This window comes from Bacillus rossius, chromosome 2 (genome assembly GCF_032445375.1).
Source record: "Bacillus rossius redtenbacheri isolate Brsri chromosome 2, Brsri_v3, whole genome shotgun sequence".
In the NCBI taxonomy this organism is placed as follows: Eukaryota; Metazoa; Arthropoda; class Insecta; order Phasmatodea; family Bacillidae; genus Bacillus; species Bacillus rossius.
In genome coordinates, this window is record NC_086331.1 from 53,561,690 (window position 1) to 53,575,046 (window position 13,357).

General features: G+C 33.0%; 1 protein-coding gene across 2 annotated transcripts in view; it reads left to right on the top strand.

Moving 5' to 3' along the window:
• LOC134529284 (protein C-mannosyl-transferase DPY19L1) overlaps window positions 1-13,357 on the top strand; it is a 130,499-nt gene that overhangs the window by 51,487 nt on the left and 65,655 nt on the right. The gene's annotated exons all lie outside the window — the stretch shown is intronic.

Here is a 13,357-nt window from a genome sequence, read left to right on the forward strand (position 1 = left end):
TCACCCATAGAAGTAAGGGTTGATCATATCCATTACTAGTGCAGACCCTATTTTATAGATAATATTTAGAAATTTTAAAAAACTTTTGATGGTGTCCTAAATTTTTAGAATACGTGCAATTTGCAATTATATTTCTCAGGTTTTATTTTCGAAGATCAATATCTGGTTTCGGGTTCTGCTGTGAATATCTCTCTCTTCCCTCGTTGGTGTCAGGGCAAGATGCTGCTGGTGAACTTACTAAGTTGTTATTCCAGCTAGCACGCTACTGAATGTGTAAGAGCGAGTGTGAGCTTGTTGTATTGAAACCAATACTGTATGTATTAGATGTGTGATGTACCTTTGCATAAATTTATTGGTCATGTCCATAGAATTCAATTTCCATTTAATAAAATACACATGATTAAAGATAACAAATTCATTCAATAATTAGCAATGACTGTATGATTCTAAGGCGGGTAGTGCAAAGATCATTTTCCAATAGGTATCTAAAACAGGCCCTACTATACTAGAGGACAACCATAGTTAAAGGAGATTTCAATTACCATCCTGATAGAAACCTGCACCTTTGTAACTTTAATATCTGATAATGTAAGAGTGCACATAATAAAATGCCGGAACTACCAGATGTGTGGAGTAGGGAACAAACTTATTGTATCTTTCGGACCTCCAGGTGGTACTCAGCTACACTGGAAACTGGATCGAAGACCGTCATCCCTCTAGACCTGAAAAGTTTATAGTCAAATTGGAACTCACGAAACGTCGGAAATATTCGTAGTGGAGTGCTGCAACCGTCGTGTTGAGGCACTATATGTATGAAAGTGACCAACGTGGAAGTGTTTCACAAAGACTTCGTAACTCCCTATTTCTGACATACAAGGTAATTGAAAGGTGAAAAGAGTCATGAATAAAATATCAAATATCAATGTGTGTGCGCAAAGATATGTCAAAATGAATAAAACTCTAAGGAATAATAATTCAGAAGACCCTGAAACTAAATAGGTATTATAAGAGGTAGTGTTGTGTTTTATGACTGTCAAATGGTTGTCCTCCTAACAAACAAACAAAAATCATTGCATTAAATATGATTTATCACAAATGATACCAATTAGTTTAGAACAGTAATAAAGATAATAAAATAAAAACTGTAAACTGTCTAACTATTGCAATGGATTTGACACTATACCTACTAAGAGAATTAAAATTTTCTTGTCCCTCAACTCTTATTTTTCACCCTTTACAGCCATAGTTGTTCATATAGAACATTGGTTCGGATAACATTTTTATTTAATATTAGAATATTAAAAAGACATTTAATGCTATGTGAAATAAGGAAGTTACGTTTTTTCCCCTTTCACACTCTCTGTTTTTCATCCTTGCAAAATTTGTTGGTCATACCAAAAATCTTTTTCGTAAAACATTTTTAGATAATAATTCAAATATTTCTATGATTTTTTAATGAATTTTATTCTGTGGCTATTCAAGATATTGTTTTTTTTTGTCCTTTGACCCCTTTATTTCAACCTCCTTCTTCTGTAACAGATGTTCGTAACAATAATTGTTTCAGTTAAAAGTTTTATTTAATAATATTAAAAGTTATATTTAATAATCCTTACTAATATTAAAAATGTGAATGTGAGTTTGTTTGTTTCGTTTTCATGCGGAAACTACTCAACCGATCATCATGAAATTTTGTGCACATATTTTCATGGGCAGGGGCGCCACAACAGGGGGGGGGGGGGGGCAAGGGTATTTTGCCCCCCCCTCTGAAACCTCGAAGTGGGGGCAAACGGGGGCAAAGAAAGTGCTCTGTAATTAATTTTTAGATAATAAAACTGCTTAAATAGCACCATTTTCCTCCTTGAAATACAAATTTTCCCGGGGGAGGACCCCCGGACCCCCCGCTTCAATAGAGGGGCTCGATGATTCTTTATAAAAAGATATATTGCCCCCCCTTTGCAAATTTAGTTGTTGCGCCCCTGTTCAAGGGTATAGTAAAGGACATAGGACCCTTTTTATAAAAAAAAAATATTTTTCCCAAAGGGCAAAAAAATTGATATTGTTATGTATTATCGTCCGACTGAGGGTTTGAGTAATTTGAAGCAAACTTAACGCCATCTGGCGTTTCAATAAGTAAATTAAATAATTTGCCAATCTAATACTGTAATACGGGCGGTCAATTCCACATTTATTATTATTTTTCTGTCACCGCCAAGTAATACTTCAACGTTTTTAATTTTTGAGGTTAGGTGTCTGTTTATTTTCTTCGGTGATGTTTGTTTGGACGTTGCTGAAGTTTATATTTTACTTTCAAGAGAATTTTGTAATTTAATAGAAAATGATGTGGATCTTATTACTCAAGTTTTCCGGGACTTGCAACAAGATTTGAATAGTGATCAGTGGCTATGCGCAAGAACAATATTGGCGCCAAAAAAATTATATCGTTAATAAAATCAACACTAAATATTTTAAAAGAGGTGCAAGGGAAATGAAGGAGTACTTGTCAATAGATACAATCATTGATACAGAACAAAGCACTTCATATCCTGCAGAGTTTTTAAATTCACTTGAACTTTAGGGTGTATCCTCACATAAACTTCAAATGAAACTAAATGTAAAAGTTATGCCTATGCAAAATCTAGATGCTCCTCGACTATGTAATGGAACGAGGCTTCAGATCACACAATTGGGGCAGAATAAACTTGGTGCCACTATTTTAACAGGTGTCGGTAAAGGGGAAAGTGTTATCATACCTCAAATTCCAATTATCCCCACTGATCTACCGTTTCAGTTCAAAAGAGTTTAGTTTATCGTCAGGCTTAGTTATGCTGTTACCATCAACAAAGTGCAAGGGCAAACATTGCAGGTAGCAGGGGTGCATTTGGAAAAGCCATGCTTTTCCCATGGCCAACTATATGTAGCCTGTTCGCGTGTGTCCAATGCCCGAAATCTACACATTTGCACCCGACAGAAAAACATCCTAACATATTATTTTATTAAAATGTCAGTACTACAGAACAAATTAATTTTTTTTCTTCAAGCCAATTTTTTTTAAACCTCTTGCAGTAATGTTTGTTAGAATCAAAAATGTTGACAGTCAAAAGTTTGAGATAATATTAGGAATGGTTACAATCACTTTGAACAGATTTTACAGTAGGTGTACTAAGGAAGTAACGATTTCCCCACCCCCTCCAAAATCATGTTGTTTTAACCGTTGCTCTAACGCGCGAAGCCGCGGGTAAAAGCTTGTACCATTATAAAAAATATAACTTTGAATGGATTAGATACTGTGTGTACTACAGAACAAATTAATTTTTTTTTCTTCAAGCCAATTTTTTTTAAACCTTTTGCAGTAATGTTTGTTAGAATCAAAAATGTTGACAGTCAAAAGTTTGAGATAATATTAAGAATAGTTGCAATCACTTTGAACGGATTTTACAGTAGGTGTACTAAGGAAGTAACGATTTCCCCACCCCCTCCAAAATCATGTTGTTTTAACTGTTGCTCTAACGGTTATTCGCATCAAAAATTGTTTCAAACAAAAGTTTTAGATAATAATTTGTTGGTTTAAAATAACTTTGAATAGATTTGATAATGTATCTACTAAACAATTCATAATTTTTTTTTCCAGCCCTTGCAGTGTAATGGTTGGTAGGTAACATCAAAATTTGTTTGTGACAAAAGTTTTAATAGTATTTAGAATAGTTAAAATTACTTCAAATGGATTTGATTGATACTATGCTTACTATGCGAGCTACAAATGTTTTGACGAAAAACAATATTTTTTCCACCCTTTGCTGTAACGGTTGACTGTAATAAAAAAAAGTTTTCAGACCAAATATTGAGGCATGACTCTCGTATACGATAATAAATTTAAATGATTTAAATATATTTTGTATTCAGTGAGTTACAGTGATTCATCTGTTTTTCAAAAAACCATCACCAATTCGACACCCTTGGTCAGACTTTGCCCATTAATGAACTCGACCAAGGTTTTCTACCTTTTGAAGCAGTTGTTTGAGAGTAATTGGTGCAAATTGCAGTGGTTATCATGCCCATAACAATTTATGCATATATTGTCAACAGAAAAGCTTATATAAGTATGTAAACTTTTCTGTAGACTATGATTTTGGGTTCTAGCAACCATAAAACTAAAATCTGCATACATTTCCCGTAAGTTCCATCGTGGTAACTGCGAAGGTAGACTTTCTTAGAAATGTACTTAAAAGTATTATTTGTTACGTTAAATCTGTAATTAGGTTTTCAAAACCACTGTTTATCAAAGAGCTATTTATATATTTTAATTATTTATTACAGATTATTATTACATATATGAAATAAGCATATTTCTTAAACAAATAAATTCCCCAATCTTAAATAATCTTACACTATCAAATCAAACTAATTATTTTACAAATAAAAATTTTTTAATTAAAATTGTTTGTCGATGTTCTTAAATAGGTAGTTAAGAGTTACAAGACGTTTAGAAAAATATAACCAGTAATTTACCTAAACAATGAAAAATTTCATAAAAAAACTCTAGCATCAAAATAATGAAATATGAATGAATGATCACATTTCTTTAGTTTTCGCCACAAAAAAAAAGTGTTTTGTCTACATTTTACATAAATTAAAACACAACACTGTAACTAATAAATTTTAAATCGCTAAAAATCAGAGGTAGAATAGAAATGTGGTCAATTATAAATTATTTATGTCCCTGAAAAAGACTTTTTTATTTGTTTTTTAAGTAAAGAGACAAGAAAAGCACGAAAAAATAAGAATCAAAAATTTGTTTGCACAGCAGCAAAAGATGCGCACATTACTACATACCCTAGTTATTTGGAATTCACGTATTTTTAGCCTGATAATCACTGTACTGCCAAATTTCACGCCCTTTAAGGCTATGTGTATCATACTTGGTTTGGATAATAGTGTTAACACGTTTACATAATGATTTTTAATACATTCAGTAACCTGATAGGTTTTATAAATATGGTTAAATGAATAGTAAACATATATCTATTAAAGTTTTACGAATAATGTAAACTTAAAAAAAATTTTGTTTCACACAAAAAAAAAACACATTTCCAAAGATTATAAAATAATGCAAATATTTTGAAGGCTATGATTTAAACTTTCCGCCCATCGAAAGTTTATAAGCTTGGCAAGATTTTGACGGACGAATATAATTTTTCTGGCAATCTGATTGGCTGTAGAATCCCGGACGAACGAACGTGATTGACTTTTGTAAACATAACTTTAAAAATTAACTTTCTTTTAGATGTTATTTCTTTTTCATATTTAATTATAAAAATAGGAAAAAGATTTAAAACAGATTTTTTACAGCGTGAATGTATTCTATATTATTGTATAGTTAAATAAAATATTTTAGCTATCATTTACTTTAATTTTACCAAATATTCATTATTTGCAATTAAAATCGTTTTTGGGGCTAACACGATTGTCGGAAAAGCACTGAACCATCAAAAATAATGGCAGAAAAATACCATCAAAGACCATTTAGAACATCCCAGGAATGAAAATATCAATGAAATTAATAATTTCAGTTTCTTGATTTTCCCTTGGCAACTTGCTTTATTTCTTATGCTTCTCTAATTTAGTCTGGATCTCTGCCTTAGACAACAGCTGTGCCTGGGATCAGCTATTTCAGGCAATGCAAATTCAAGACAAAACTTTTTAGCTTTGGGAGCATTTCAATTTACCAAAATTGAAAATATCGTTCCACAGAAATAAATTCTGTATCAAAATCACAAAATAAAACAAGAGTAGCGTACTTTACACTACAAATGTTGAGTTGCCCCTGCAGCTTATAGTAATACAAGCTGCTCTTGTATGCTACACCAATCACGTTCTATTATCTTCTGAAAAAGAGCGCGTTGACCTTCAAACAGGAACCATCTTTATTGTCCCGTCTCCCATTCGTCAACAACAAAGGGCCGATGCAGGGCGGGTCGAGAGAAAGCACTGGTTGCGAAAAGTTCCAGAAACTGCCGAAAGGTGTCTCCACAGTCCAGGGCGCTTTGCCACACGTTGTCACCAATATTACACGTCGCCTAAACTCTGGTCACTACCATTGTACGTGAGGTCCGATTACAATAAACTAAAAACTAAAATAAAGTTAATCCTTCAGACAACCGAATGAAAAGTTTTTAAGTTATAATTTAAACGTGAATTCTTAAAAACTTGCAAATAAATTTCACATTATTTTGTAACAGCTAATTTATTAAAATTAAAATCTTAAATACACTAAATTAGTACTGATTACATATACAATAATGGTTTTAATCAAATCTCTCATGTTTGAAGATTTCCATACGAAAAGTTTTACCACTAAATTCTTTATATTTTTTTAATTAGTTAGGAATGTTGAAAATTCCAGAAAACTGACAATAACTTTGGTTTAAAAAATAAAAAAAATATCAACTATACACCAGAATGCTTAAAATCTTCTATTACAGCTGAATCATAAATAAATATATTTTTTTTTTGATTACTATGCTGGTGCACCAATCACCATGAGTCAAGAAAAATGATTTGGTTTAATGGATTTAAAGTCAGAAAATATTGATACGAACTTGAACAAGTTTTTTTCTCATTTTAAATGTTATTAACCCTACAATTTGACTGTAGGGTAGTTCTGAAGGAGTGTTTTTTGTAAAAAAAAAAAAAAAAAAAAAAAAAAAAAAAAAAAAAAAAATAACTTTTTGACATGAATTTGATTTTTTTTTTTTAATTTTAATATATTAATTAGTTTACCAGTAGTTCACCATTGTAACTGTAAGGCTATGTTAGCTACATTACGAATGGTGAAAATGGCAATTGGATTAGGTTAGCCACATTTAAAGTACTCTAAAGTAGTAAGGTTAAAATAGCTACCTTTCAAATTTGTAGTTGCTAACTAACATGATTTCATGGTGTTTTCAACATATATATTTCAACCAACTTAACAAGTCAACGCTTTTTTATAACATATTTTACCTAATGAGTCATTAAAATGATGACCTACTTTTATCACAACACCTTGTGATAAAAGTAGGTTACCAATAAGTAATAAAAAAATGCTGCATTCTTAATGGACAAAAGGCTCTCCTACAGAATTACATTTCGACTAGAAAGTTTTTTTTTAGAAAATGGTCTTATTTAAAAAAAAGGTCCTTTGCAGCATAATCTAGCAACATTAATACTCAAAAATATAATTTTTGGAATTTTTGAAAAATATGTTTCCCCTAAAAAACAGATTTCTTCTTTTTTAAGTATGTAATTTTTAATGGCATTAAATGGACCTGTCAAAAGTTATGTTCATCAACTATATCAAGTATAATTACAAAACCAATGGACTTAGCTATATATTTAAATATATTATAACAATTAGATACACAAAAATTTATTAATACAATTTTTCTTAAAGCTATATTTATATTCAATAACCTGTAACTAAAAAAAGACGAGTTTTGAACCATAGTTACAGTTTTACCTTTATTTCTTTGTCCGAATTCAATCTCTCGAACCATTTCACTACAGAAGCTCTGAGAAATTTGTGAGAGATTATGTATATACTGTAATGCCACAGTTTTTTTAAAATTTTAATTAGATTCTGGGCATCACGAAAGTAGATTTAATTTTTCTGATTGTGATATGAACATCATCAACTATCATTAAACTGATCATCTTCTACATCCATTGTACTCGTACTGTAATCAATATGTAAATAAACGTGTCTGTTTAGGACTTAAAAATGTAACCACCGGACACAAACAAACATTAAACTTATTTAAAACACATATCAAATAGCTTCAGCACTTCATGCAGGATTTATATAATTTTAAAAATACGAGGTTCACGAGAATCAGCCATTTTCTACACTGCAATCTGAACAAGCAATTGCTTGAGACATGTCTGCAGTGGTCTTGGCAAAGATGGTCTTATTCGTGTTCTTAAGCAAGGCCTGAGTGACTATGAAACATGCTTATGCGATGGTGTTCTCAAGCAATGACTATGATAAAGGAGAATGCCCTCTCAGAAATTAGAAATATGGGACTATCATATAATGGGCTTCATCAAAACTGTGTTGTTTGCAATAACTTAAGATAATCTCAAGCAACGGCTATGACACCCAAATATTTAAATAAGAATACGTGTAAGAATTTCTTGATGAAGGAATTGCTCAAGTCCTACGTATGAATACCACCCTTAGATAAAGAAATAACCTCTAGTATTTGTAGCTGCATGTGACTGTTGCTCCCAGCTCCATAACACATCTCAAGCTCCAGCCTTTCTTTTAGCATACTAACACAAAGCATAAGTGTTAATATTCCTTGAAAAAAAATTCCTTCGACTCAGTCTACAGGTGCAGGTAGATTTTGAGGTCTCTCTTTTGGAACATTCTGGAAACTTCTGTAACATTCTAAAAATTTATGGAACATTCTGAAATCATAATGTACAAAACATCCTATATGTTCTCAAATTTTACATAAGGATCAATCAAACATTTTTGTGTATTCCATGCAGACTAATGTTTTGAATAATTTTTTATTCAATTCATCCAGCTTTTTCATAAAATTTCTGTAATATAAAGCCATAACCCTTTGTACGTAGGTAGGTTCTGTGCACTGCTGCTAGTAAAAATACCTTGCATTTAAATACATTTACTTCCATTAGTGTTACCCCTGGTTACAAAGATGTTGGACTTTCTTGAAAACTTGATATATGCAGGTAATATTTTTTTTTTAATCAACTAATTTTTTATCTTATTGGTTAAGTTTTGTAAAGTAATATTTTTAAGTTTGTTCTGGAGGGCGTTACTACTTTGGTACGGTAAAACGGTTTTTAAGTTGGCAGCACTTACTTCTAGATCAGAGGAGACCTTTCTTGTAATATTTTTATCAGTTATTGTATTTTAATATTTTAGTATTTATTGTATGTATTTTAATGTAGCCCTTATTTATATTTCTATATTTATTCTGTCACCAATGTTTATCATAACTTTGTATTTACGTGTGTACGTGTGGTAGTGCAGATCTATTTTCGTGCGCGCGGACTAGGCAGAATATTTTGATTGCACATGATCGTGAGTCGTGGGATGATGCACCTCGGGCACGGACGGTGCACTGGACATTCCATGGGCCGGTGATGGCTAGGAGCATGCATGCCCCGTATTTGGCAATTACGCAAACGGGATGTGTGAAGTGCATGTAATTTTTGGAGCCGAATTTACGTGCGTGGTGAGGAAACAATGTGCAACTCCGCGCGGCCGTGTAACTTCGGCGTACAGCAACTTGCAGCACGCTAATCAAGTGGCATGCACAATGGAGGTTTCTTCCAGATCCATGATTATGCAAGAAACTGTCGTTGGCCCATGTCCTTGTGTAGGCCTTCTGCTCCAAGCTTTGAAGCACAGCCATGCTACATTCAAAAATTTAAATTTTGGAACAGCTGTGCGCAAAAAGCAGAAACTGTCTTCTGTGTTTGGAAGACCGTTGCCGTAAGATGAAATTGAAATTACAGGTTTTATACAGTTTACATGCGCATTTGAAAAGAGATTTCCATTACTTGTGACCAGACTTTGAACTTGGATTTTTCTGTGCTGTGTAACCAACTAGCTAATGCACTCAGTCCCAACAGACTAAAATTTTTTTAATATTGCAAAAATAAGTAAAGACTTTTAATATAATATAATGTAATATAATTTCGTTAGGGATAAGATAATGTGTCGTTATATGATGTTAACATAAAATTATTTCATGCAGCCGCTTTTTAGATTACAATTGTTTGTGTAGAGTGTTTAATGATAATAGTTTGACATCGTCCCGGGCTACACCCTTCTAAGCCCGATGGGCCACCACCTCCATCCTCGCCCGCTGCAGGCCTCCTCCTTCCACCACCACTCTCTGTGACCCCGGTGTTTCAAACCACCCACCGGTGTGACGTCTGTGCTTCGCTTCCTTATCGATGCCAGCCTTATTAATTGTAACTTGCTTATTTCTTCCCTACAGTGTTTTATGTTCCAGCAGATGGAGTAATTGCTTCAAGACAGGCTTTACTTTAAAGTGTAACATAAAAAATAATCCGTGGCCCCAACGATTCCGAGCAAGGACAAACATTCCCGAGGCAGACTATATGTAAATATTAAATTAGTTGAAACCAATTAGTTATATGATGTTATTTTTTGCAGCCAGTAGGCTAATTTAATTAAGAGTTTATGTGTGTTCAATCTTTTTCTCGGTGGCACGCTTTATTTAAATATGTGTAACGGCCGTTGGCCGGATGTGAGTCGTGGGCCCGCCTCGAGGGCGCACTGGGAGGAGCCAGTCTGTCGCTGAAGTTGCATGAGATAAGGAGCTTCACGCACCGGTCGTCTGCAACTCTGTACTATCACTCATCCTGTGCATCTGCCTACTTCATTCATATAAATCACTTTCTTTTAACTTCAGGGCTTACCTCGGGCAGAAGACTATGTTACTTAAGTTTTATTTAATTCGCTAGATGGATTCTGGTCATGTTATACGAACTCTAATACAGTTCAGTACACATGTCTGGAACACCCTTTTACCAATTCGTTCCAACGGCTCTTATTAACAATGATAACGTGTAGAATGTACAGACGAGCAACATCAATAAAAGTATTGAATCATCATCTTGGTTTCTTTTTGTGCGGGTGACCACGTGAAGAGACAACACACAGACTGAGGCGTGAGGGCCGCCTTCGAGAGCCTACCTTATTTTATTGTCTCCACATATAGCGTAACCCCCACTGAGAGGTGACGTAATTCCATGTATTTTATTTATATTGGGGGAAACGGGCCTCGCTGCACACGGGCTATGTCACGGCCCTGAGGAGAGAGTAGCCGGGTCCACATGCCCGTAATACATGTGGTGGCACCCTAGGCATAACACTAAGTCTCTTTGAACATATAATCAACCCCCAGTGCGACAGCAAGTTAATTGTAACTATAAACATAATAAATTCTAAGTATAAAACAAAAGAGAGCTATAAACCTTTTTTGCCGGGACACTGGTATTTTGTACGCTTAAAGTAATGTACCGATTTTTTTTGTTAGTTTAAGTTATTCATAAAAACAAAACCCACTTATGGAAAGTATGTTTATTTAAAAAGAGGAGTATATAAAATAACGCCAAACAATTTATATTAATAAGTCATGCAATGAAAACCTTTCTTCAACTTTAAATATAAAAACAAAATGTGAATGCGAGCCTGAACTAAAGCAAAACTATCGTAATACACACCATGAAAGAGTACGGGCCAACAAATGTAGTTAACTCAGCTCTCGACAGAGAGCACACATGCATGCAATCTGCGAGATATCGATATTGATATTCGACTACATGTGCGTGCTCTATACTGGAAGCAACATAACCAAACATGAATGTTGCCAACTAGTGCTGGCTACATTTTTATTAGCGGTACACCGCGGCGACACAGACGAACAGATAAAGGTTATAATGTTAAAAACGTCTTTAAAAGAAAATTTTCACATCAGACAACTTTGTATTTCCGTTGATTAAATAAGTAAGTGGTAATGTCAGAATAAATAACAGATTTATACTGTAAAACACTAGTTTTATACGGAAAATATACCTACACAAAGCACTCGGAATGTAATAGCGGGACCAAAAACATCATGCGACATTTACGCGAGAGGTTTTTGTATCCAAATTTTGAAGCCCTAAAATATAGGTGCGATGATAATGCGCGTGCGACGATTATGTGATAAAACAGGGTATATATTTTTTGTATGTTGTGTAACATTTTTGCATTTAAATTTGCTGTTAATCTATTTGAGAATTTTCATTGATGCTGAAAATGCTGCGCCATAAAATTTTGATTCTCTAACTTTTCTTTAATTTGGAATTTTTGTTTTTGAGATTTTTGTCTGTACCATGTTCTGGGGGAAACACTTCAAGCAAAGTTGCATGTCGCGCAAAATAGACACAGACTCCAGGAAGGGGGCAGGAAATGTGGTTTCTCTTCCTGGGAAAGGGGAGAGCCTACATTAGCTAAGCACTCAAAAAATTTATTCATCCTTGTGATAAGTGTTGCAGTATCAAAAATTATATTTTAGACAAAATATTTTGGTAATATTTAGAAGATTTACAAAAACATAACATATTTTCCTTCGACGCTTTTTTCTTTTTCCCTATACCTTGCAGTAATGGTTCAACATATCAAAAGTTGTTTTAGAAAATGGTTTTAGATAATTATGAGAAGGTTTGTTATAATTTAGAATGGATTTTCTATTGCACCTATTAAAGGATGTATGCATTTTTTTGTTCTTTAACCACTTTATCACTCTTTGCAATAATTGTAGATCATATCAAAAATTGTTTCAGACAAAAGTTTTAGATAGTTATTTGACACTTTACAATAAATTTGATTCTAAGATAGTTATCATTTTTTTCTTCATTTCATCCATGTTTTTTTAAACCCCTCTCAGTAATGACTTGTTGAATCAAAAATTGTATCACATAAAAAAGTTTTAAATTATATTTAGAAGGTTAATAATAAATTTTAACTTATTTGGTATTGTGCTTGTTAAGGGAGTTATCTTTTTCCTTAAAAAACCATTGTAGTAATGGTTGGTTGTATCAAGAAATGTTTCCAGCAACAGTTCAAAAAAGTTAGATGGATTTAGAGTTTATAAATAAATGTGAATGGATTTTTTGTGCATCTTTTAAAACAGCTATGAATAGGGACATGCACTTTTCACGGAAAAAAAATAATGTAAAATTACACCTAATTTTTTTTAATACGATATGAGATATAATATTTGGAAAAGGTAAAATTTAATGCAAATAAACAATGTTATCAATGACTGATCATAAAAATTGTGAATAAAGAACAAACTTTTATACCATCACCACGTTTTAGACTGCATAATGATGTTGCAGAAAATTTAAATACTGTACCATATCCGCCACATTTTCTTTCCTTGGTGGTTTTATATTTCTTTAAAGCATTTGTATTATTTTTTGATTAATTTATTTGGTTGCTTATTTGTTTCAGATGTTTTGTAATTTTTTTATCAATCTTAAGTCTTGTTTTACGCTCATTTTTTTATTTCTGTTGGCCGATAGGCGCAGGCAGAAGGCCATGGCTTCCAGAAGGTTATATAGTTCTTTCAAATAAGTATGTCAAGTGTAAAGCTGTTTTTTCCATAACATATGAATAATAAACTTTATAAAGTTACTTTTAAATATTTTAGTCTTAATATTACATGATGTTTTTTAAATGGACGTTAAATGTTAGGCCTCAGTGAGTGAAAAATTTGAGGCAAGACTTCAAGTTCTGGGCGTGCCATGAAAGGGCGTGACATATGCA